The sequence below is a fragment of the Ovis canadensis genome, chromosome 12 (genome assembly GCF_042477335.2).
Source record: "Ovis canadensis isolate MfBH-ARS-UI-01 breed Bighorn chromosome 12, ARS-UI_OviCan_v2, whole genome shotgun sequence".
Lineage (NCBI taxonomy): Eukaryota > Metazoa > Chordata > Mammalia > Artiodactyla > Bovidae > Ovis > Ovis canadensis.
The window spans coordinates 74,890,486-74,915,215 of NC_091256.1; the positions used below are offsets into that span (position 1 = coordinate 74,890,486).

The 24,730-nt window shown below is 39.1% G+C and overlaps 1 long non-coding RNA gene across 2 annotated transcripts; it reads right to left on the reverse strand.

Annotated features, from left to right (window-relative positions):
* Nucleotides 1-4,222: 4,222 nt before the first annotated feature.
* Nucleotides 4,223-17,620, reverse strand: LOC138416666 (uncharacterized). 2 transcript variants are annotated; one of them, XR_011247803.1, is made up of 3 exons: nt 17,536-17,620; nt 16,090-16,225; nt 4,223-4,502 (listed from the first exon to the last, which is right to left on the reverse strand). It is a non-coding gene; the product is annotated as an uncharacterized lncRNA (long non-coding RNA). The 2 variants fall into 2 exon arrangements; XR_011247804.1 differs by having other exon boundaries at nt 4,258-4,641; nt 17,536-17,608.
* Between the last annotated feature and the right edge of the window lie 7,110 nt (nt 17,621-24,730).

The window sequence follows — 24,730 nt, forward strand, 5'->3', positions numbered from 1 at the left end:
TACTGGGATGAGGGAGTCTGAGTAGGCTAGGATATATGGAGGAAAATTTATACATTCACTTCAAACCTGCTAAATTTGAGAAGACTCTTGAGTCATCTGAGCAGTTAATCATACAACTGGAGTTCAGAGAGGAAAGCTGAGGACCAAAAAATTAGTGTCCAAAACAAATAATTGGCATTTAAAGTCACAGAAATGGATGCATTCACCTAGAGAAATTATGCGTAGAGAGCGGAAAAAGAAAGGGCTCAGGAAGGATTCCCAGGAACTCCATGTTGAGAGGTGGGGGTAGAGTGGATTAGGAGGAGCTGGAAATATAGACCAGGAAGGAGCTACCGTTGGAATGTGAGCAATGTCAGCCGACTGTGCTATGCTGACCCAGGCAGAGCATCCAGGGAAGGAAAAGCTGAGTTGGAAACTGCTGAGGACCCAAGCATAATGAGAACGGAAAATCACCCATCCGCCACTGTCGCGGCTTTGGAACTTTGACAAAGGCCTTTCAGGTTAGCTGAAGGACCAAAAGTGGGATTAGATCTTAGAACCCAGAAATTCCACTTCTCAGTTATTGGAAATAAGAAACTCCTCCATGAATGCACCAAGAGACTACACACACCAGATGGTCATACTTACTTTGTTCACTGGAGTAAATTACTTAAAATGGCCCAAACTTACATCTTTGGGAGAATAGATAAATAAATGGTGTTTATTCAGAGAATGAAATAGTATAGAGTAATGAAAGTGAATGTTTTAACATGGGTAAATCTCACAAACTTAATGCTGACCAAAAAAACACCAAACCCAAACCCTTGCAAAGGTCACAAAATAACTGCAATATAATTCCATTTATATAACGTTTCAAAACTGAAGAACTAAACAATACATTGTTTAAAGATACATATTAATAAAAAGGAAATGATAACACAAAATTCAGAAAGCCTGTTACATAGGCCATATAGGGATGCTCATATATATGTGTTATATATATATATCTATATATATATATATCTATATATATATATATATCTTTGGTGGCCTAAAAATAGCCACCTAGCTTTGTCCACTGAATAGGCCTAAATGCATTTACCAAGCCAGCATCAATGAGCACTGTTAACACTGAGATGGTGATCTCCAAATATTTTGTACTAAAAGTAACAAGGACTCTTTCAGAAAAGAACTAATTTCAGGTATAGGACAGGGAATGTACAGGACAGGCTTGAAAATCTTGTCTTAGATTGCAAGGAATGCTTTGAGATTGCTAAGAATGTGTCAAAAGAACTCAGAAGCCTAACTGAAAGGGCTCCCACTGACAAAGATGGAAAAGTTTAGGCAGCCATAAGGATAAATATTGCAATAGATTTGAAAACATACCACTTAAACACCCAGACTATTATGTTTGTTTCATCCATGTTGTTGTATGTAGAAATGATTTGTTCCTTTTAACTGTTATATTCTATTGTATGGATGAATATAATTTATTATGTTAACTATATTTAATATATATGTTATAGTGTATAATAATATTATTATATATTAGTTTAATAATAACAAAGGGACATCACGTTGCTGACAAAGGTCCATATAGTCAAAGCTATGGCTTTTCCTGAAGTCACGTACAGATGTGAGAGTTGGACCGTAAAGAAAAGGTTCCCTTTATGGCTAGTGCACTTTGTGTCTTACTTATGACCTCAAAATTTTGAAAATATTCTTCTAAATTACTTTCTTGAAACTATTGTTTCATCTTTCATAGTTAGACTTTTAATTCACCTAGAATTAATTTTGAGGATAGTATGAGATAGAAGTCAATATTTACTTTTTCCTAAGTGATACTGTTGTAGGATCATTTTTTGGAAATATTATTCTTTCTCCACTACGTTGTGATGCTGCTTTGGCATAAATCAAGAATCTATAAATGTTTGATTCTGTTTTTGAATTCTCTGTTACGTTCAGTCTATTTGTCTATTCTGTGTCAATGCTACATCATTTTATTATTGTAGCTTTATTTTTATATCCAAGGGTATATATCTTCCAACTTTGTCTTCATGATTTTTTGGTTATTATAGAATTGTCTTTTGCATTTCTTCATACATTTTCGAATAGGCTCATCAATTTCCATGAAATAAAAAGCCATTGGGATTCCTGATAAGGGATTGCACTCAATCTTTGGGTTAGTTGGGTAAAAACTAACTTTGCAATGTTGATTCTTTTAACCCATGAACATGGCATATCTCTCCATTTATGTAGGGCTTCTTTAATTTCTCTTAAGAATATTTTAAAGTTTTCTATGTAAACATCTTTCCTTCATAAGATTTATTCCTGTGTAATTTGATGATTTTCTTGATATTGTGTCTTTTTTAGTATTTATTTTCTAATTGTTCTCATATGGAAATATAACTGATTTATGCATATTGACCTTGTAATCAGAAACCTTGTAAAATTCTTTCATTAATTGTAATAGTTTATCAGCATTCCTTTTGGATACTTTTAGATACAAAATCATGGCATATCTGAATAAGGTGTGTTTTATTTATTTATTTCCAACCCATTTGGTTCTTATTTCTTTTTATTATCTTCCTGCAGAGGTTATGCATTCAGGGCTATGCTGAATAGAAGTCGTAAGAATGGTTTCCTTACTTGTTACAGATCTCAGGGGGAAAGCTTTGAACATCTCACCATTAAGTTAGGTGTTTGCTGTATGCTCTTGTTAGATATATTATATTAAGAAAATTCTCAGCGGACTTCTCTGGCGGTCCAGTGGCTAAGATTCTGTGCTATCACTACAGGGGACCCGGGTTCAATCCCTGGTCAGAAAGCTGAGACCTACATACATTGCAGTGTGCCAATAAAGAAAGAAAGGGAAAAAGAAAGAAAGAAAGTTCTCTTCTAGTCTAGTTTGTAGGAGTTTCTCTCTTTTTAAATTGTGCATGGGTACTGAATTTTACCAAATATTTTCCTTTTACATCTGTTTTCACAGACATCTGTTTTTCTCCTGTATTCTGTTAACACGATAGAGTAACTTGCTGTCCTTAAAATTTTTGTGTGCGTGACGTTTACTCCAATAATTAACTCAGTTTTTCTTCATTTCCAGTATATGCTTTGAGGAAGCTATACTGTTTCCATAGCAGCTCTGCCATTTTACATTTCTACCAACAACGTTCATGCCGGGAGAATCCCAGGGACAGAGGAGCCTGGTAGGCTGCCATTCCTGGGGTCGCACAGAGTAGAACATGACTGAAGTGACTTAGCAGCAGCAATAATGTTCAGGTTTCCAATTTCTCTATATCCTTGCCAAATCTTGTTATTTTCTGTTTGTTTTTTTGGTAATAGCCATCCTAATGGATGTGAAGTGATATTGTGATTTTGGTTTGCATTTCCCTAATGATTAGCAATGTTAAGCCATTGTTGACATTTTAAAATATCTGATACAAATTATAACTTAACTTCCCAGATAATGGAAAGACCTTAAAATACTTGATCTTCATTTTCCCTCTTACTGCCTTACTTAAAATACTATATAATTTAATGATTATCATCGTATAATTTAATTCTAGGTGTAGTTTTAAATCCCATGAGGTATTATTATTGTTTCTTAACAATAAATAACGCAGTCACTATTGATTCAGTTTCCCGAAAATGGAAGGTAAGAAACGTGCTCTGGGCCACCTTTGCTGTTCTCACACCCATTTTTCCTCTGCTCCCCTGCTCGGCTCTGTATCACAAGGAATTACATTTCCCAGGCCCCCTTGCTAACTGCCCCTCTGAGGTTCACCCAAATGGACGGCTCTGGGAAGAGACTGAAAGGTACGCGGGAGGGAGAAGCCAAGGTATTTTTCTCTTTTTCACTGTTTTAGTGAAACACAGTGATATCTCCAGCAGTCACTGTGCGTTTCCTATACCTGCAGCTGCTCTGGAGTGACCCTCTCCTCTGGGGTCCTAGCACCCGCTGGTCACTTCCTACTTTGTTTGAATCCTCCTCCTGCCTGACCCTGGCCTCTAGGCTCTGGTAAGCCCTCCCCCTCCCATTGCCCCTGCTGGTGCTCGAGCTGCCCCCCTAACCCTATGAGGCTTGTCAGTGCCTCCATCACCTACATAACCAATTCTTTGTATTAAAATCCCTCACTGGACCTTGTTAAACTCTACAAAACTCATTTTTTCACTAAAGTATCTCATTAAGAAGATGATACATATTCGGGAGAAAGATCCAAAAAGAGGAGCACAATAAGCTATACATTCATTTTTTAAAAATAACTTTATTGATTTCTTTCTTTTTGGCTGTGCTGGGTCTTCGTGTAGCACAGGCTTTTCTCTAGTTGCGGCGAGCGGGGGTTACTCTCCAGCTGCGGTGTGCAGGCCCCCCATTGCAGTGGTTTCTCTCATTGCAGAGCATGGGCTCTAAGGCATGCAGGCTTAGTAGTTGTGGCACAGAGGACTCAGTAGTTGTGGCTTCCAGGCTTTGTTGCTCCTCAGCATGTGGGATCTTCCTGGATCTGGGATCGAACCCATGTCTCCTGCACTGGCAAGCAGATTCCTTACCACTGAGTCAGCAGGGAAGCCGGGTGTTGACTCATTTTAATTCTTGAGGAAGGTGTGGGAGGAGGTGAGGAAGGGTTGAGTTCTATTATAAACCTGGGAAGCTCCAAATCAATGCTTGCCAAATGGGAAAAAATAAATACATTGGCATTTAGGGGAAGAAAATGTTATTTTTAAGAGTCTAAGTTACATGTTTAAAACAATAGAATGCTTAAAAAAGAAAATGTTAAGAATATATAAAAATAAGCCAGTTTCCTCTGGAATACTGCAGATCATTATTTTCTTTATGAAAAAATTCAGTCCATACCTATTTAGAAAATAAAAACATTATGTTTTTAAAAACAAATTTAAATGCATTGTTTTAAAATTTAAATTAAATAATAAAAACATATGGGGCAGTTGTTTTGTGCTAGATAAATATTATGAAGCATGAAGTGAACTGAAGTGGAAGTCACTCAGTTGTGTCCATCTCTTTGTGACCCCCATGGACTGTACAGTCCATAGAATTCTCCAGGCCATAATACCAGAGCAGGTAGCTTTTCTCTTCTCCAGGGGATCTTCCCAACCCAGGGGTCGAACCCAGGTCTCCCACATTGCAGGCAGATTCTCTACCAGCTGAGCCACAAGGGAAGCCCAAGAATACTGCAGTGGGTAGCCTATCCCTTTTCCAGAGGATCTTCCCGACCGAGGAATCAAACTGGGGTCTCCTGCATTGCAGGTGGATTCTTGACCAACTGAGTTATGAGGGAAGCCCATTATGAAACATACAAAGACAAATAAGACAAAAATGATTCAAGAGACAAAATACAGGAAAAAAAAATATGCGTGTCTGAAGATGTGGAAGTCCATGTTTAAGATCTCACTTCACTTAAATTTAACTAACTTTTATATAATAACTATTCTGTTTTATCATGTCCTGTGCTATGCTAAATCACTTCAGTTGTGTCTGACTCTTTGTGACCCTATGGATGGTAGCCCACCAAGTTCGTCTGTCCATGGGATTCTCCGGGCAAGAATACTGGGGAGGGTTGCCATGCCTCCTCCAGGGGATCTTCCCAACCCAGGCACTGAAGCAGGGTCTCTTATGTCTCCTGCCTTGGTTGCTCTGCTGCTGCTAAGGCGCTTCAGTCGTGTCTGACTCTGTGCGACCCCATAGACGGCAGCCCACCAGGCTCCCCCGTCCCTGGGATTCTCCAGGCAAGAACACTGGAGTGGGTTGCCGTTTCCTTCTCCAACAAAGTGAAGTCTCTCAGTCGTGTCCGACTCCTAGCGACCCCATGGACAGCAGCCTACCAGGCTCTGCCGTCCACGGGATTTTCCAGGCAAGAGTACTGGAGTGGGGTGCCATTGTCTTCTCCGCCTGCCTTGGTAGGCGGGTTCCTTACCATTAGCACCACTGGGAAGCCAACAAAGATTTAATGTTAGGGAACAAGAAATATAGCACTAATTTCATCTTCTACCATTTTCCCTTTTATACTCCTGTTCCTGCTACACTGGACTTACTATTATTTTTATCCCTCAAACAAGCTAAGCAGGCAGCAGAGGCAATGGGAGATAATACACAAAATACAAATAGAATACCTAAAAGAAATAAAATATTGATGATGGGTGCTAGAGTCTCCCTTTTTTTGTTTTAGAGAAAAGAGTTACAGATTTGGAAACGTACTAAACTAGAATGAACACTGTAATGGACTGGAGTTAGAAGCAATGGTGTGAACTTACGGATTTCAGTGTTTCCAGGGTATGGAAATACATGTATATATTGATATGGGATATACGCATTCCCTAATTCTGACCTCTTAGAGCATCACCCCTTTCCACCACATCCAATGGCAACAAGCACACCAACAGTGCAGAAGTTGGCTTCAATATGCAATTCTCCGCTGAAAGGAATCAGGACTCCTTATAAAAATAAGAACAGCTGATTCCAGAATTGGCGCAGCAAGAGTGAAAGATGAGTCTGAAATACTTTATTATGCCAGACTGAAAGGAAGTACTCAAAGAATGATGGGGACATGTCAAAAAGACACAGAAGTTGATTTGGGAAGAGTTCTCACTGGCTGAAATGGACTGTTTGAACAACAAAATAATGTTTGCAACAGTTATGATTCCATGCGTCCTTATTAACATAAATTAATAAATGAAAACATTGAAGGTGAGAAATGGAATATTTCCTGCCTTATCAGCAAACAAAGGATGTCACAGCCCTCAGCAATTGCAGCCCTCCTCCATTACGAGCCATTTTGGGGTTGCAAAGAGTCGGACATGACTGAGCGACTCAACGGAACTGGTTATGAGCCAGTGAGCCCTAAGGGAGCTCAGGAAGGAAAGAATACCCGTCACCTAGGAGTCATCAGCCTGCAGCCACTCCTTAAGGCGTTTTTGTTTAGTCACTAAGTCGTGTCCGACTCTGCGATCCCACGCACTGCAGCACACCAGATTTCCCTGTCGTTCACTGTCTCCCAGAGTTTGCTCAAACTCATGTCCATTGAGTCAGTGATGCCATCCAATCATCTCATGCTCTGTTGCCCCTTTCTCCTCCTGCCTTCGATCTTTCCCAGCATCAGGGTCTTTTCCAATGAGTTTATTCTTCCCATCAGATGGCCAAAGTATTGGAGCTCCAGCTTCAGCATCAGTCCTTCCAGTGAATATTCAGGGTTGATCTCCTTTTTAAAATTGACTGGGTTTGATCTCCTTACTGTCCAAGGGACTCTCCAGAGTCTTCTCCAGGACCACAACTCAAAAACATCAATTCTTTGGCACTCAGCCTTCTTTATGGTCCAACTCTCTTATAGGATATACTTCAACAAAAACAGTAAAAATAAGTTGTGGTTCTTGTTTTTCTAATTGCAGATCCTCCTTCTTTAACTTTCTATTAATAATTAACACCATATGGTAAAGGTAAACTCTTCCTGGGATAAAGCTAAGAGAGTAAAATAAGCATATGCATTTGATGACCTTACTTTCCAAACATCTACTAAAACAGTCTAGCAAATATAAAGTGGATATGTTTTGCCTAACCCTGGAAAATAAAGACCTATCTCACTTATGTATCTTATGACTCAAGGAGTTTTCACAGAGCTAACATAACCAAGAAGGGAGCACCAGCCTGTTGACAGTTTTGATCCTCTGGAGAAGGGAATGGCAACCCACTCCAGTATTCTTGCCTGGAGAATCCCATGGACAGCGAAGCCTGGCAGGCTACAGTCCTTGGAGTTGCAAAGAGTTGGACACAACTGAGTAACTAACACAACACAACAACTAGAGAAGATAGGAAATGGCTTTGACTCATCTCTTTTGCTTACTAGGAGAACTGGCTGGTTCACAAATACGTATTAGCCCCCAACCCTGGAGGAAGCCTCTTTACAGGTTTGCCCCCAGGGAAAACATGCCTGGCTCTATTCTCAAAATCACTCAACAAGGAGGAAGCCTGCGTGGAGACTTGTTCCAGGGAGATTGTGATTAGTGTAGCTGAAGACTCTGCTCCTGCTCAACGGAAGCAATCTCAGAATAAGCAAAATATGTTTTAAACAAATCCAGTTAAGACAGATTGTAACTGATTGAATATCAAATTATGGAAAATTAAATGTGTGAATTAGGGCTTGGTCAGTTATCCCATGCAAGTGGGTGTGTGTTCAGTTGTGTCCAACTCTTTGTGACCCCATGGACTGTAGCCCACCTGTCTCTGTTCATGGGATTTCCCAGGCAAGAATACTGGAGTGGGTTGCCATTTCCTTCTCCAAGGGATCTTCCTAATCCAGGGACAGAACCCATCTCTCCTGTATTGGCAGGTGGATTCAGATATCATATAAGGAGAACAAAAAGGCTTTGGAGATTATTAGATAAAAGTTAAGAACATAGTGGAGAAAACCACTAGACCATTCAGGTATGAACTAAATCAAATCCCTTATGACTATACAGTGGAATTGAGAAATAGATTTAAGGGACTAGATCTGATAGACAGAGTGCCTGATGAACTATGGATGGAGGTTCATGACATTGTATAGGAAACAGGAATCAAGACCATCCCCAAGAAAAAGAAATGTAAAAAAGCAAAATGGCTGTCTGAGGAGGCCTTACAAATAGCTGTAAAAAGAAGGGGAGTGAAAAGTAAAGGAGAAAAGGAAAGATATACCTATTTGAATGCAGAGTTCCAATGAATAGCAAAGAGAGACAAGAAAACCTTCTTCAGCGATCAATGCAAAGAAATAGAGGAAAACAACAGGATGGGAAAGACTAGAGATGTCTTCGAGAAAATTAGAGATACCACTGTGGAAAATTCTGAAAGAAATGGGAATACCAGACCACCTAACCTGCCTCTTGAGAAATCTGTATGCAGGTCAGAAAGCAACAGTTAGAACTGGACATGGAACAACAGACTGGTTCCAAATAGGAAAAGGAGTGCGTCAAGGTTGTATATTGTCACCCTGCTTATTTAACTTATATGCAGAGTACATCATGAGAAACGCTGGACTGGAAGAAACACAAGCTGGAATCAAGATTGCCGGGAGAAACATCAATAACCTCAGATATGCAGATGACACCACCCTTATGGCAGAAAGTGAAGAGGAGCTAAAAAACCTCTTGATGAAAGTGAAAGAGAGCGAAAAAGTTGGCTTAAAGCTCAACATTCAGAAAATGAAGATCATGGCATCTGGTCCCATCACTTCATGGGAAATAGATGGGGAAACAGTGGAAACAGTGTCAGACTTTATTTTTGTGGGCTCCAAAATCACTGCAGATGGTGATTGCAGCCATGAAATTAAAAGATGCTTACTCCTTGGAAGGAAAGTTATGACCAACCTAGATAGCATATTCAAAAGCAGAGACATTACTTTGCCGACTAAGGTCGGTCTAGTCAAGGCTATGGTTTTTCCTGTGGTCATGTATGGATGTGAGAGTTGGACTGTGAAGAAGGCTGAGCACCGAAGAATTGGTGCTTTTGAACTGTGGTGTTGGAGAAGACTCTTGAGAGTCCCTTGGACTGCAAGGAGATCCAACCAGTCCATTCTGAAGGAGATTAGCCCTGGGTGTTCTTTGGAAGGAATGATGCTAAAGCTGAAACTCCAGTACTTTGGCCACCTCATGTGAAGAGTTGACTCATTGGAAAAGACTCTGATGCTGGGAGGGATTGGGGGCAGGAGGAGAAGGGGACAACAGAGGATGAGATGGCTGGATGGCATCACTGACTCGATGGACGTGAGTCTGAGTGAACTCCGGGAGTTGGTGATGAACAGGGAGGCCTGGCGTGCTGCGATTCATGGGGTCGCAAAGAGTCGGACACGACTGAGCGACTGAACTGAACTGAACTGAAGGGAACATTTCATGCAAAGATGGGCTCGATAAAGGAAATGGTAGGGATCTAACAGAAGCAGAAGATATTAAGAAGAGGTGGCAAGAATACACAGAAAAACTGTACAGAAAAGATCTTCACGACCCAGATAATCATGATGATGTGATCACTAACCTAGACCCAGACATCCTGGAATGCAAAGTCAAGTGGGCCTTAGGAAGCATCACTATGAGCAAAGCTAGTGGAGGTGATGGAATTCCAGTGGAGCTATTTCAAATCCTGGAAGATGATGTTATGAAACTGCTGCACTCAATATGCCAGCAAATTTGGAAAACTCAGCAGCGGCCACAGGACTAGAAAAGGTCAGTTTTCATTCCAATCCCAAAGAAAGGCAATGACAAAGAATGCTCAAACTACCGCACAATTGCACTCATCTCACCCGCTAGTAAAGTAATGCTCAAAATTCTCCAAGCCAGGCTTCAGCAATACATGAACCATGAACTTCCAGATATTCAACCTGGTTTTAGAAAAGGCAGAGGAACCAGAGATCAAATTGCCAACATCCGCTGGATCATGGAAAAAGCAAAAGAGTTCCAGAAAAACATCTATTTTTGCTTTATTCACCATGCCAAAGCCTTTGACTGTGTGGATCACAATAAACTGTGGAGAATTCTGAAAGAGATGGGAATACCAGACCACCTGACCTCCTCTTGAGAAACCTATATGCAGGTCAGGAAGCAACAGTTAGAACTGGACATGAACAGACTGGTTCCAAATAGGAAAAGGAGTACATCAAGGCTATATATTGTCACCCTGCTTATTTAACTTCTATGCAGAGTACATCATGAGAAACGCTGGGCTGGAAGAAGCACAAGCTGGAATCAAGATTGCCAGGAGAAATATCAATAACCTCAGATATGCAGATGACACCACCCTTATGGCAGAAAGTGAAGAAGAACTAAAGAGTCTCTTGATGAAAGTGAAAGTGGAGAGTGAAAAAGTTGGCTTAAAGGTCAACATTCAGAAAACGAAGATCATGGCATCTGGTCCCATCACTTCATGGGAAATAGATGGGGAAACAGTGGCTGACTTTATTTTTGTGGGCTCCAAAATCACTGCAGATGGTGACTGCAGCCATGAGATTAAAAGACATTTACTCTTGGAAGGAAAGTTATGACCAACCTAGACAGCATATTGAAAAGCAGAGGTATTACATTGTCAACAAAAGTCCATCTAGTCAAGGCTATGGTTTTTCCAGTGATCATGTATGGATGTGAGAGTTGGACTATAAAGAATGCTGAGTGCCGAAGAATTGATGCTTTTGAACTGTGGTGTTGGAGACAACTCTTGAGAGTCCCTTGGACTGCAAGGAGATCCAACCAGTCCACTTTAAAAGAGGTCAGTCCTGGGTGTTCATTGGAAGGGCTGATGTTGAAGCTGAAACTCCAATACTTTGGCTACCTCACACGAGGAGCTGACTCATTTGAAAAGACCCTGATGCTGGGAAAGATTGAGGGCAGGAGGCGAAGGGGACGTAGAGGATGAGATGGTTGGATGGCATCACCAACTCAATGGACATGAGTTTGAATAAATTCTGGAAGTTGGTGATGGACAAGGAGGCCTGGCGTGCTGCAGTCCATGGGGTCACCAAGAGTCAGACACAACTGAGCAAGCGAACTGAACTGAGAAAGGTAGATCTTACAGTTTGTAAATAGATGAGCACTCTATGTAATTGGGTAAATATCACAGGAATTTCAAAATGCATCAATTTTATAGAATTAAAGGATAAAATTCACTGTATTAACAGATTAAAGTTAAAAGTGATCTTCAAAAAATGACAAACAATAATTCAATAAAAATTCCATGTCTGTGAACACACTTCATAAGTTAGGAATATATCTTGATAAAACTGACCTATCAGACACCATGCAAATATACTTAATTGTGAAACATTAAATGCAATCCCATTCAAGTAAGGAAAAAGCAAAGAGTGATAGTATCAACGTTGTACTGAAAGTGCTAAACACCATAGTAAGAGAAGAAAAAAATGCACATTGTGAAATGGGACAGACAAATGGTCACTATTTGTAACAATATGCACCAGTAATAGTTGCTTATAAAATATAATGAAAAAATACAGTGGAAAAATAAATAAAAAGAAATCCATATAATGCCAGTGATTAATTTATTAAACATGAGCAAGGCCCAAATGGAAAACACTAAAAATTTTACTCAAAGACACAAAAGATAATCTGACACCTGGAGAGATAAATCATGTTCTGGGATAGGAAGACTAAATATTGTAAAAGTGTTCATTCCTCCTAAAAAATAATCTATAAATTCTATTAAAAAGTATTTGACTTGTTTCCAGTATTTTATCCATCTCGGAGAAAATCTGGGCTTCCCTGGTGGCTCAGCCGGTAAAGAATCTGCCTGCAAGGCAGGGGACCCCCAGTTCGATCCCTGTGTTGGGAAGATGCCCTGGAGAAGTTAATCACTACACACTCCAGTATTCTGGCCTAGAAAAGTCCATGGACTGTATTTTGATCCATGGACTGCAATTTTGATTTCAGCTTGTGCTTCCTCCAGCCCACCGTTTCTCATGACATACTCTGCATATAAGTTAAATAAGCAGGGTGACGATATATAGCCTTGACGTACTCCTTTCTCTGTTTGGAACCAGTCTGTTTTTCCATGTCTAGTTCTAACTGTTGCTTTCTGACCTGCATATAGGTTTCTCAAGAGGCAAGTCAAGTGGTTTGGTATTCCCATCTCTTGAAGAATTTTCCAAAGTTTGTGGTGATCCACACAGTAACTTTCTAGTACTTAGCATTTTTGCATCTTTGTTCATTAGCAAGACTTTATATAATTTTGAGGGGTGTGCTATAACTATTTTAGAGCTAAAACCATGGTTATGTCTGATACATAGAATGGGCTGGAAAGATTTTCTTAACCACACGTTTCTTTTCTTATCTAAAACACCATTTATTTATTTTTATTTTACTTATTTATTTGGCTGCTCCGAGTCTTAGCTGCAGCATGCAGGATCTAGTTCCCTAGCCAGGGATCAAACCCCGAATCCCTGCTTTAGGAGCTCGGAGTTTAACTGCTGGACCACTAGGGAAGCCTGTTAAACATGTTTCTAAACAGTTTCTATAATGTTGAAACTACATGAAGAAATTGTATAAAACTGGTTAATTGTTTTAGAATGATTCTTTAACAGATTCCAATTTCTTCTAAAGTTTTAATGTATCATTGTTATTACCCCTTTTTGAGTTAGAAGTAATATTTATGTTATGCTTTCCTAGTAAATTGTTCATGTCAAATAGCTTGTCAAATTAATTTTGCATAATAATTAATATTATTTAACTTATATGCAGAGTGCATCATGAGAAACACTGGACTGGAAGAAACACAAGCTGGAATCAAGATTGTCGGGAGAAATATCAATAACCTCAGATATGCAGATGACACCACCCTTATGGCAGAAAGTGAAGGGGAACTAAAAAGCCTCTTGATGAAAGTGAAAGAGGAGAGTGAAAAAGTTGGCTTAAAGCTCAACATTCAGAAAACTAAGATCATGGCATCTGGTCCCATCACTTCATGGGAAATAGATGGGGAAACAGTGGAAACAGTGTCAGAATTTATTTTGGGGGGCTCCAAAATCACTGCAGATGGTGACTACAGCCATGAAATTAAAAGATGCTTACTCCTTGGAAGAAAAATTATGACCAACCTAGATAGCATATTCAAAAGCAGAGACATTACTTTGCCGACTAAGGTCCGTCTAGTCAAGGCTATGGTTTTTCCTGTGGTCATGTATGGATGTGAGAGTTGGACTGTGAAGAAGGCTGAGCGCTGAAGAATTGATGCTTTTGAACTGTGGTGTTGGAGAAGACTCTTGAGAGTCCCTTGGACTGCAAGGAGATCCAACCAGTCCATGCTGAAGGAGATCAGCCCTGAGATTTCTTTGGAAGGAATGATTCTAAAGCTGAAACTCCAGTACTTTGGCCACCTCATGAGAAGAGTTGACTCATTGGAGAAAACTCTGATGCTGGGAGGGATTGGGGGCAGGAGGAGAAGGGGACCACTGAAGATGAGATGGCTGGATGGCATCACTGACTCGATGGACATGAGTCTGAGTGAACTCCGGGAGTTGGTGATGGACAGGGAGGCCTGGCGTGCTGCAATTCATGGGGTCGCAAAGAGTTGGACACGACTGAGCAACTGAACTGAACTGAAGAATGACTAATCTCACTATATACATTTGTGTCCCTTTCTTGCTTTTAATAGTGTTCAATGATTTCTACTAATTTTTTCTTGGTTAATCTTACCAATGGTTTTTGCTTTATTGATATTTTCAGTAGAGATTGAGATTATTTTTCTCCATTAAGATTACATTTTATATTTGGTTTTGGTTCTTAGTTATCAGTTCACTTCTTTGTTCTTCTAGTTATTTCTTTATTGGGATATTTTTTGTTATATTTTCTTTTAGCATTTTTCTTAAGCATCTTCATTTATTTCATTTTTGCTGCACAGACTCTTCATTGCAATGCATGGGCTAAGTTACCCCAGAGCATGTGGGGTCTTAGTGCTCTGACCAGGGATTGAACCCACATCTCCTTTACTGGGAGGTGAATTCTTAGCCACTGGATCACCAGGGAAGTCTCTCTAATTTCTTGACTGGAATATTTAGTTCCTGTATTTTCTTTTTAATTTAAAATATTTTCATCAAAGTAATATATACAAATAGATAAATTATCAAGTAGTACTAAAGGCTTAAACCAAGAGGTACTAGTCTTTCCTCTTTCTGCCACCAAATATAACTTCCTAGGGGCAGCTGTTTTTAAATCTTTCAGCTGTGTCTTCTGCTATTTATCTCCTTCTTTTTTATAACTATATCTACTAACTTATCAATTTTAGACAGACTCTGTAGATTACTTATTACAGTAGCTGAAGATTTACCTCTGTACTTCCTTTCTTCCATTCTTAAAGAAATCTGCTAAAGTAATAGCCAATGTATATATTTTTCTGACTGTGTAAATATTATTTACTATTGAGCCAAATAATGTCCCTTAAGAATGCATTTTTTTCTGTACATCTTTCTAGTTTTCCTGCAATTAATAATTGACTCCTTTTTTATTTGCTTGTGTTTTTTCTATACCTAGCTTTAATTTCTTTTCAACTGCTCCTACCATTTATTTTTCCAACACACTTAGCAATAATTTTTCCAAATGCCTAATCACATCAGATAATCTATGATTTCTATTTTTATTTTGCTGGTACTTTTTTCCAAAGACTCTGGCATGAACTGATTGCCCTCCGGCCCTGGTGTCCCGCTAGTAAGATGGAACATTTCTTTATCATCCTCCTATAACAGACCTCCTGTTCTCTAGGTCCCATGTGTATTATTGTAGATTCTTAACAGTCTGGAGCATAAACTCTAGCTAGTTTAAATCCCAAAAAGTTTATTTGATTTGTACAGTCATTGGAAGAGCTAAAAGAAGAACCTCTGGTCTGAACTTCCAGGACTTCTCCCAAAGTAATACATAGAAATAGGTAGTGGCTGACTCTGTCGTGATCAGGAAGTTGCTGAGTCAGGAAGCTGCTTCCACAATGGCTGGCACCAGAAACAGGCCACCTCTGTCACATCAAAAGCTGCTGAATCTAAAACCCTCCTGTTAACATGGGAAGATCCCTGGGAACCAGGAAGCCATAGCTGCCAGCTCTTCTTCACCATCTGTGTCAGTTTCTACCCTCACATAACTCAGTTTCAAATCAAATTCTTTGTTTCAGCTTGGCTCAACCCAAATAATCTGAATATGGAATTTTAGCTGCAACTTAAATGTAAATCTGGAATAAGAGACTTTCCTGGTGGTTCAGTGGTAGGCCTCCATGCTCTCAATACAGGAGGCCCAGGTTCCATCCCTGGTCAGGAAACTAGATCCCAGCTAAGAGTTCACATGCCACAGCTAAAAATCTTATGTGCAGCAACTAAGACCCGGTGCACTCAAAAAGAATTTATTTTTAAAATCTATTAAATTCTGGAATAAGTATCTTTCAGCTTTCCAATCTCTGCATTTCAGAAAGGCATTCTGGGACAAGGGTGAAAGAGGTGTTCTGCAAACCATTCTATAGTATGTATGCTAGTCCTCTTGGCGACCCAAAATTCGTTTGTACAGACCCTTCTTCTCATCCTTAAACTTCCAACAACCACCTATTCCCACTCAGTATAATGCAGCAACACTTTGTACAAATGAGAACATCCTTACCGTCATTCCAAAAGAGAGACCCCACATCTTCTCAGTCACAGCATCCACCTCTGAGTGATGCTCTTTCCTTCTCTAGTTCAGTCACAATCCTCTTCTGAGAACGTGTGACGTGTGGACTCACCACTAACGACACACCCTATATAAAACAGCAGAGGAAAAGGGAAAAGCAAGCAGGGAAGAATATGAACTCCCTAAAATGTTAAGTTGCCATAATAGCCTGGATCACCTGCCAGGATTTCTACAGGAAAGGTGAATACACTTTATACCTATTACTTGTGACTTGTTTAAGCCTCTGTATTTTCAGCCTAACATGTAATCTAACTTTCGCAGTCACTCAACAGTAGCAATCACTAAATCAGCTTTGACAAGAAGTCCATTTTGATGAGCTTTTTCTAATGTGGGGTGGGGTGGAGAGTTGGAGGATCATTTCATGTATGTAGCTTAACCAAATCTCCTTGTAATCAGTTGGAGTTCCAATTGGAGTTCCAGTTGTTATCCTAATTGGAGTTCTGTCCAGTCCCTGATCATCAATCTAAACTATTGCATAACACCATAAATCACTGATGATTTTAACCTTTGGCCACCCATCCTTCCAGGCAAAGCAGATAACCCATATTGCTGTTTAAAGCTCTTCCCTCTAGGAGGGGAATTATTTTTCCAGACCCCTTATATAAGTTCTAAGTCTTTTTTGTTGTTGTTTGTTTTGGTGAATTTATAAATCTGTTTTTATTTGTTCTGCTTAACAGTGTGTTATTTTAAATTTCTTTTCTATCTTTTCAGTTTTATTGAGCTATAATTGACATACAGCCATGTATGAGTTTAAGGTGTACAACATAATAACTTGACTCATATATATGGTGAAATGATTACCAAAATAAATTTAGTTAACATCCACAATCTTATTCAGATACAAAAAAGAGAAAAATTTTTCTTCTTTGTGATGAGAACTTTTAGGATTTGTTCTCTAAGCATCTTTCTTTTTTTTTTTAATTTTTATTTTTACTTTATTTTACTTTACAATACTGTATTGGTTTTGCCATACATTGACACGAATCCACCACGGGTGTACATGTGATCCCAAACATGAACCCCCCTCTTAGCATCTTTCAAACATACCACAGAGCAATATAAACTGTAGCCATCATATCGTACATTTACATTCCTAGTACTGTTATCTTATTAACTGAAGTTTTGTACATTTTGACCACCTTTATCCAATTCACCCCCCAATTCTCGCCCCCAACTTGAAGTTCTAATGCTACGACAGTCTGCTTCTTGCTGGTACCAGCATATACTCCAAAAACCATCTGCAGATCAGGCTTGAAGTATTCTTTCTCAGTTAACTGATGATAGTAGATTTCCATAAGGCCATATGTGTGGTTTAGGGAGAGGAGTCAGTGTGTAGCGTAACTGATAAAGAATGAGCCACCTGTTCACACAACTCACCTGTCCTTCAAGGGCCTGCTTCAGACCAAATTCAGTCGCTGCTTCCATTTAATGGTGGAGTGTGCTGGTCATGTCCAACTTTTCACTGTGATGGATTGAAAAGAAAACACCCAGTTTGTGATGAGTAACCAGGCTAATTAATCATTTAATGTGTTTCATCTTGATCAGGACTCAATTTAGAGATTTATTAAGAGATACATAGAAGAAAAGGAGAGTAGTTATTTGCTGAAGTGAGAAGGACCTGGTGATAAAATTCAAAGGAGCTTTGCTAATGATTCTCTTGTTAGGCCTGCTGCAGGTTTCTACACAGCATTCCAAGATAGTCCACGGGTAAAGTCAATTGCCATTGTGTTTTCTGTATATGAAGGATCAGATACTTGCATTGAAGCCTGGAGCAGCTGACATCCTTCTCTTCCTCTAGGTCTATTCAATGTCAGTGTCTTTATAGGTTGCTTAGGAAAGGTCAGAGAATGTACACCCAACTATGTTACATATTAATTAAAAACCATTCCGCCAAGTGTTGTGCCTTTTCCTCAAAGTAGAATTGCAAGGTGTATCACTGTATATTTCTTTTTGGAAATAATATCCTCATGTGACTAAACAACGGGAATCTCAGAAACTTTCCTGAGGTGGCAGGACAAGGCGCTTTTGTGGGACTTACCTTCCACTCTTTGGCACACACGATATCTGCTCACCAAGACAGTGAAGGTGTGCTGCTATCCACATTAGTGAAAGCAAGGTGCTTCAGCTCAAGGCAGAAAGAAAAATGCACTTATCACATCAATAGCTGCATACAAGACGTGGCATTTTGTTGATCTGACTCAGTAAAGAGATCAAAGGTGCAGCTGTATACTCTTCCTAATATAATTAAGCTTATGATGCCAGAACCTATTTGTCTTCTGCACAGGTGAATGTCAAGTTCAATGCAGATAAGATGAGGACTAGTACTCTTGTTTGTTTCAAGTCTTTTATTAAACCCTTTCAAACACTGACTTCTATGATTCTCCCAGAAATTTAGAGTTGCTTTTGGTTTGCTGTTTTGATTGGGAAGGCTGTTCTACTTGGCCTTTTCTTTACTTTCTTTCTTCTTTCTTTCTTTCTTTCTTTTTTTTTGGCCGCTTACAGGATCTTAATTCCCTGATCAGGGATCAAACGTGGGCCACAGCAGTGAAAGCACCAACTCTTAACCACTGGATCACAAGGGAATCCTCTACTTGACCTTTATCTGTGGTAATAGCCTTTATTACTTGGGTTGGGAACCAATACTAGAATTCTACCAACCGCTGAGTATACTATTCCAATTATATACTCAGGAATAGTGGAAGAAACCAGAGGTGGGCTTGTAAATATCAGGACCCACTGTAAGATAGACTCGAACCCAGCAGCATTTACGATATGACCTATATAAGCCACACTCAACTGAGTGACCATAGTAAAGCTCTTGGTTCCCAGGGATTCATGGCAGCTCAGAGCTCAGTCCATAATCCATGAAGAGTATTTCTCTTTCCCCAGTGTACAGTTACCTCAGTAAAGGACACAGGGTCTTTCAGAAAAATCCAGGAGCTTCATTTATTCATTTCTTTCATCCAAGGGTAATAAAAGCACCTACTTTTTTGGGCTGTTTTAGGGGATCTGAGAGAATAACTATAAAGCATTACATAGTTCCTTCCACATAATATATGATCATTAAATGCTGATACTTTCTTTTTTTGATCCTAGCAGTAGAAATAGAGGGAGAAGCAGGTAGTACCATTTAAATCTAAATGTTGACTTTTAGTGTGTACATGTACACACTGGTATATTTAAAATTAGTAACCAATAAGGACCTACTGCATAGCATAGGGAACTCTGTTCAATATTATATAACAGCTTAAATGGGAAAATAACTTGAAAAAGAATAGATACATGTAACTAAATCACTTTGCTGTACATTTGAAATTAACACAATATTGTTAATCAGCTAAAGTGAAGTCACTCAGTCATGTCCGACTCTTTGTGACCCCGTGGACTGTAGCCTACCAATCTCCTCTGTCCATGGGATTCTCCAGGCAAGAATACTGGAGTGGGTTGCCATTTCCTTCTCCAGGGGATCTTCCCGACCCGGGGACCTTCCCAACCCAGGGATCAAACCCGGGTTTCCCGCATTGGAGGCAGACACTTTAACCTCTGAGCCACCAGGGAAGCCCCGTTAATCAGCTATGCTCCAATATAAAATAAAAGGCTTAAAAAAAAAAGGTTGACTTTCAGGCTAGGTGATCACGAGTCTAGAATCTTGGGTTTCACTGTGTAATTGTGTCAAATACAGTCACTATAGTACATTAAAAAAAAATTGACCTTCAGGTGAAAGCCATTCAAAAACTATCTAGGCATGTTTGTGATTTTTTTTTTTCGTGTATGAGGTTTTAATATACGCTAAATTTTCTGGAAAGCAAGAATCATGTACACGAAGCTATAGCTATATTGTTTTGTTCAGAACTTCACCAATATGTGTTTCATTATTTTGGAAAAATTATGTCACCAACCACAAGGCTGCCTATGATCTTTTACCTTCAAAACAACACATCTATGTCAGCCTATATTTGTAGCTATTTTACTCAAGGTGATTCCACATATAGATGTAGACATATGACTGACTAGTTTGCTGCTGTGTCTCCTGATAGGAGCTGTGTTTAAGCATTTACACACTGAAATAGTAATACCTTCCCTTTCCTTCTTTATGTTACAGTTAGAATACTATATTGATTTAAGAAAATAATATGTATCAGTGGATTATATTAACTATTAATTTCATTTCAGAACAAAGGGGGTATTACAAAAAATTATTATAAAAAGGGGGCATGAGGTCAAACTGGGCTGAGAATCACTGTTTCATATAATACCAAGGAGTTTCTGTTATGTCAGCTTAGCTCAGCATAGAATACATTAAATCAAAGCCAACAATTAGAACTATTCTCGGCTGCTTGAATTAGCTCACTGAATCCAGCATCTTTTATGGATACATGCCAAGTGATAAATTCAGCCCAATCTAAAATTATGTTCCTGCCTGATCTAACATCCTTAGAACTCATTACCACACATGTTCACTGTCCAAGGTTTGGACAATATAAATGAACACTTAGAAGAAGCCTGACAGTTTTTGACTCTGTGTACCCTCCACTCCTACCCCACACAGGCTTAGGATCTACTGCAGCAGGTATGACGTTTGCTAAAGCCTTGCCTTCAGTAGACGCAACCTTTAAAGTCATCACAGGTGGCAACAAGTGTTTTATCACTGGTGCTTGGACTAGCAATGTCCCATTTTTTGTCATTATAATTATCCGATACTGTTTCATAAAAAAAAAAAAGCCTCTTCTTGCATTTTGTGGAAGAGATCAAAAATGGAAATTTTCTTCTGAGTAATGCTAGATAATTTCAGAATTATATTTTACCCCCAAACCCTCATTGGGTTGTTAGTTAACAAATATTTATAGAGTATCTACATGTGCTAGACATTAGGTAGGTGTCAGGGCTGGGAGACTGGCCTCATCCTTGCCTTCATGACATGCACCACTCGGCATGCAGGATCTTGGTTCCCCAGCCAGAGATTGAACCTGTACCCCCTGCAAGGGAAGGGTAGAGTCTTAACCACTGGGAAGTCCCTCCCATGACATGTTAAAGATACTGTTCGCTTCGTTAGTTCTGCAGAACCCTTTTCAAGGTCCACCCTTAGGTTTTTTGTGTTTTGGTGTTTTTATCTCTTTCCTCAGTTCTTCACGAGGTAAAATCTTTCCAGGCTTTATATTTGTCTTTGTCAAGAACAGTGACAGTTGAATGGGTTCTTTTGTTTGATTCTGGATTATACCCGAGTGTCTGCTAATTTAATCCCAACAGCATGTGCCTACTGTATGCAAAACATTGTACTAGGAGGTGTGGCTAATAATTATAGTTAGCACTTACTGAATGCTTAACAGGCGCCAGTTACTTTGTTTCTTTTTTTACATTTTTTTCAGTTTCTTTGCATGTATAACTTGTTCAGTCCTCAATTGCTCTACGAAGTTTTGCTATTATTCCCCCATTTTATAGATGAAGAAACTGAGGTGTTAAGTAGCTTAGAAACTTGCTCAAAGTCACACACCAGTAATTAAATTCAGCAGCTCTACATCTAGGGCCAGCACTTCTTTGTGATAAATAAGCACTAAGTTGAAAAATATGACTTGCTTCAAATAACTTGCCATCAAGTGGAAGCTTTGAAAATTACTATAGCTTATTATTAGTTAAAAAAAAAAGAGAGCTAATTAAAAAAAAGAGAGAGAGTCAGTCAAGACACATGAAGTTTTTTAGAAAAACTAGCTCAGATAATTTTTCTGTTGATTTTTTTTTCTCTTTCACTCTTTTTTTCCCTCTAGTGATTCGATTGAAATTGTGCTTATCTGTGTTGATTGATTCTTTTATCTTATGATTTATCTTCTCTGCTAAAATGAAAAATCCCTTGAAAGTCGGGACCACATATTATTTATATTTTTATCCTTAGCACCTAATGTATAATAGAAGATTGCTAAATATCAGGATTAAATAAATTATTATATTCAAAATAAGCAGCAGTAATTATTCATACTTAGTATTTACCAATACATGTCACCTAAGGGCATAACAATGTTTTAACACCTTTGATGAGATAAGTTTTGAAAATATTCTCATAAGGAGAGTTGAACAGTATTATCCTGTATCACAATCAAGGGCTTAATTGTCAAAAGGTCAAGTGGCTTACCACAAGTTACAGAGGAAAAAACAGCATCTAAGCGTTTCTCTTTTTATTACAAAAAAAAGGTTTCCCCCCAAGTTAAGTGAATGCACATTAAAAAAAAAGCAAAACCAAGAATAACAAAGATACTTTATCAAAACCAAGCAATATTTCATCACAAAACATGAACTTATATTAAGTTATTGTTGAAGTTATTTTGAAAAGCAACTATAAAGATCATGTTCTGAAACTCCTTTCCAAGCTATTTTTGTGTTCTACATTTTATTTTAATAATCAGGGCTATATCCTCCCATGAGATCTACAGGGCGGATATGAGATAAGCCACAGATGAGTTAACTTGTTTTGGCTTAAATAAGGAAATGTGGTTGGTCCAGATGCTTCCATGTCCAAGCACATCGGGATCTAGTAGGCGATAGAAATTGGGCTGAGACTCAAATAAGAGGGGTGGTTTTAGCTAATAACAAAGCCTATTCCTTCAGTGTTTCTGTAGACAAAACTTTTTTTTTCTAAGAAAAATTATTACAACATAGTTATAGAACAGCTTTTGGTAAAAAAAAAAACAAAAAACAAAAAAACAGCTCCAGCAAAGGATGCTCATAGAATCTCACACCTCTAACTGTAAGAAAGCTTTGCTGCTACATTGTATCTGTTCCAATGACTGTTTTCTCAATCTCTGTTCACAGCTTCACTATCCTCTGAACTGACCAAGTTGGAAACCTCAGAGTTCATCTCCACAGTCCCTTCTACCTCACCCTCCCATGCCAGAGGTTTTCCAAGTCCTGCCCATTGCGTTTACTAAGTAGATTTCTCTCCTTGTCTCTTTTGTGAACTCTATGACAGTCTCCTACATGGTATCCCTGCCTCCAGTCTCCTCTTTCTAGTTGTTTTTCCTCACTGGTGTAATACAGGGGTTTATTTACCTGAGAACCACCAGTGGCTCACTGTTGCCTACAGATCAGAAAATCACCTCCTTAGTATAATACTCATGCCCTCCCCAATTTTTATCATCACCTTATCTTCTTCTACTTCCCTGAAACCCTAGACTCTGACTACAAGTGTCTTCTTGCATTCCCCAGACATCTGTTAACACCTTGAGTTCATCCACACACATGATGTTCCCTTAGCCAGCAAAGCCCTTCCTCTATACTCATCACATGGCCGATTCCTAGACTTCCTTCAATTTCCAGCATAAACGTGACCCCCCTGTGAAGGATTTCTCGACTTTCCCAGCTAGTGATTGAATCGTTCTCATTCCAGACTCTTGCTCCTCACTGAGTAGTCTGTCGATGCCCCATGTGTTCCAGCTCCTTTCTAATGAGGTGGGGCCACGTGACTACTTCTGGTCAAAGAGCCGTGAGTGGAAGTGACATGTGCCAGTTCTGGTCTGAAACGCCTAAGAGCTGGCACATGACCTCCCAAAGCTCGCTTCTGTCGGCTAACTAGGAAGGTCTTGTGATGAGATGGCAAAACCACAAGATGAAAATGGCCTAAACACACCTCATGCTGGGGAGGGGGTAGGTGTGCTCTGGAAAGTTCTCCGAAATTGCATTAGAGTTCACATAAGTGAGTAATAAATTCTTGTTGGTTAAGTCACTGAATTTTAGAGTTTATTCATAACCTCACATATCCTGTTTCAACATTTTGTATCTTTATGTAGTCTTTCATTATGCTGAATACAATAACGTGCTAACTGTTTTTCTCTTGTACTATGAACCCTCAAGGTCAGACATTATGCCTTATTTTGCACCTAACACAGTCATATCGACCAAAACCGAGCTTGTTGAAAACTGACTCAGCATCCTTAAACCTTATCCCCAAACCTATTCTTCTTCCAGCGTTTCCTATCTCATTAAATGATGTCACGATTAACCAGTTGCTCAATACAGAATCTAGACATTTCTTTCCTATTGTCTTCTTAATCTTCTAAAGTCAAGAAATAACCCAGGAGGTACTTATTCTACCTCAAAGGTATGTCTTGAATTTGCCGTCTTTCTCCATCCCCTTATCTATCATTATCGATCTCCTACCGGATGACAGCCACCAACTTTCTAAATGGCTCTCTTCCATTTTTGATTCATTTCTCATCTGCAATGAGAGAAATGTGCTTTAAAATTTGGAGATATTATCATGTTACTTCTATGCTTAGATAGCTTCCAGTTATTTAATGTTCCTTCAATAACTTCCAGTTATTTCTATATTTATGTCATATTCCTTTCACTTTATGAAATTCCATTTCAACTTTTTTGGGTGTTCTGAGACCTGATGTAGTGGTGAGGGGGGTAAATTCCCTACATCAACAAACAATTCTTGGACATCAGAAGGGTGTGTCCAAGAATTCAACTTAATTCTGTCACTATCTATTGAGAGATAGCATCAGATTCCACAGTCAGTCTTACAAGATTACCACCTCCCTACACACACACATGCACATATTTCAGACAGCACTTGCAAATC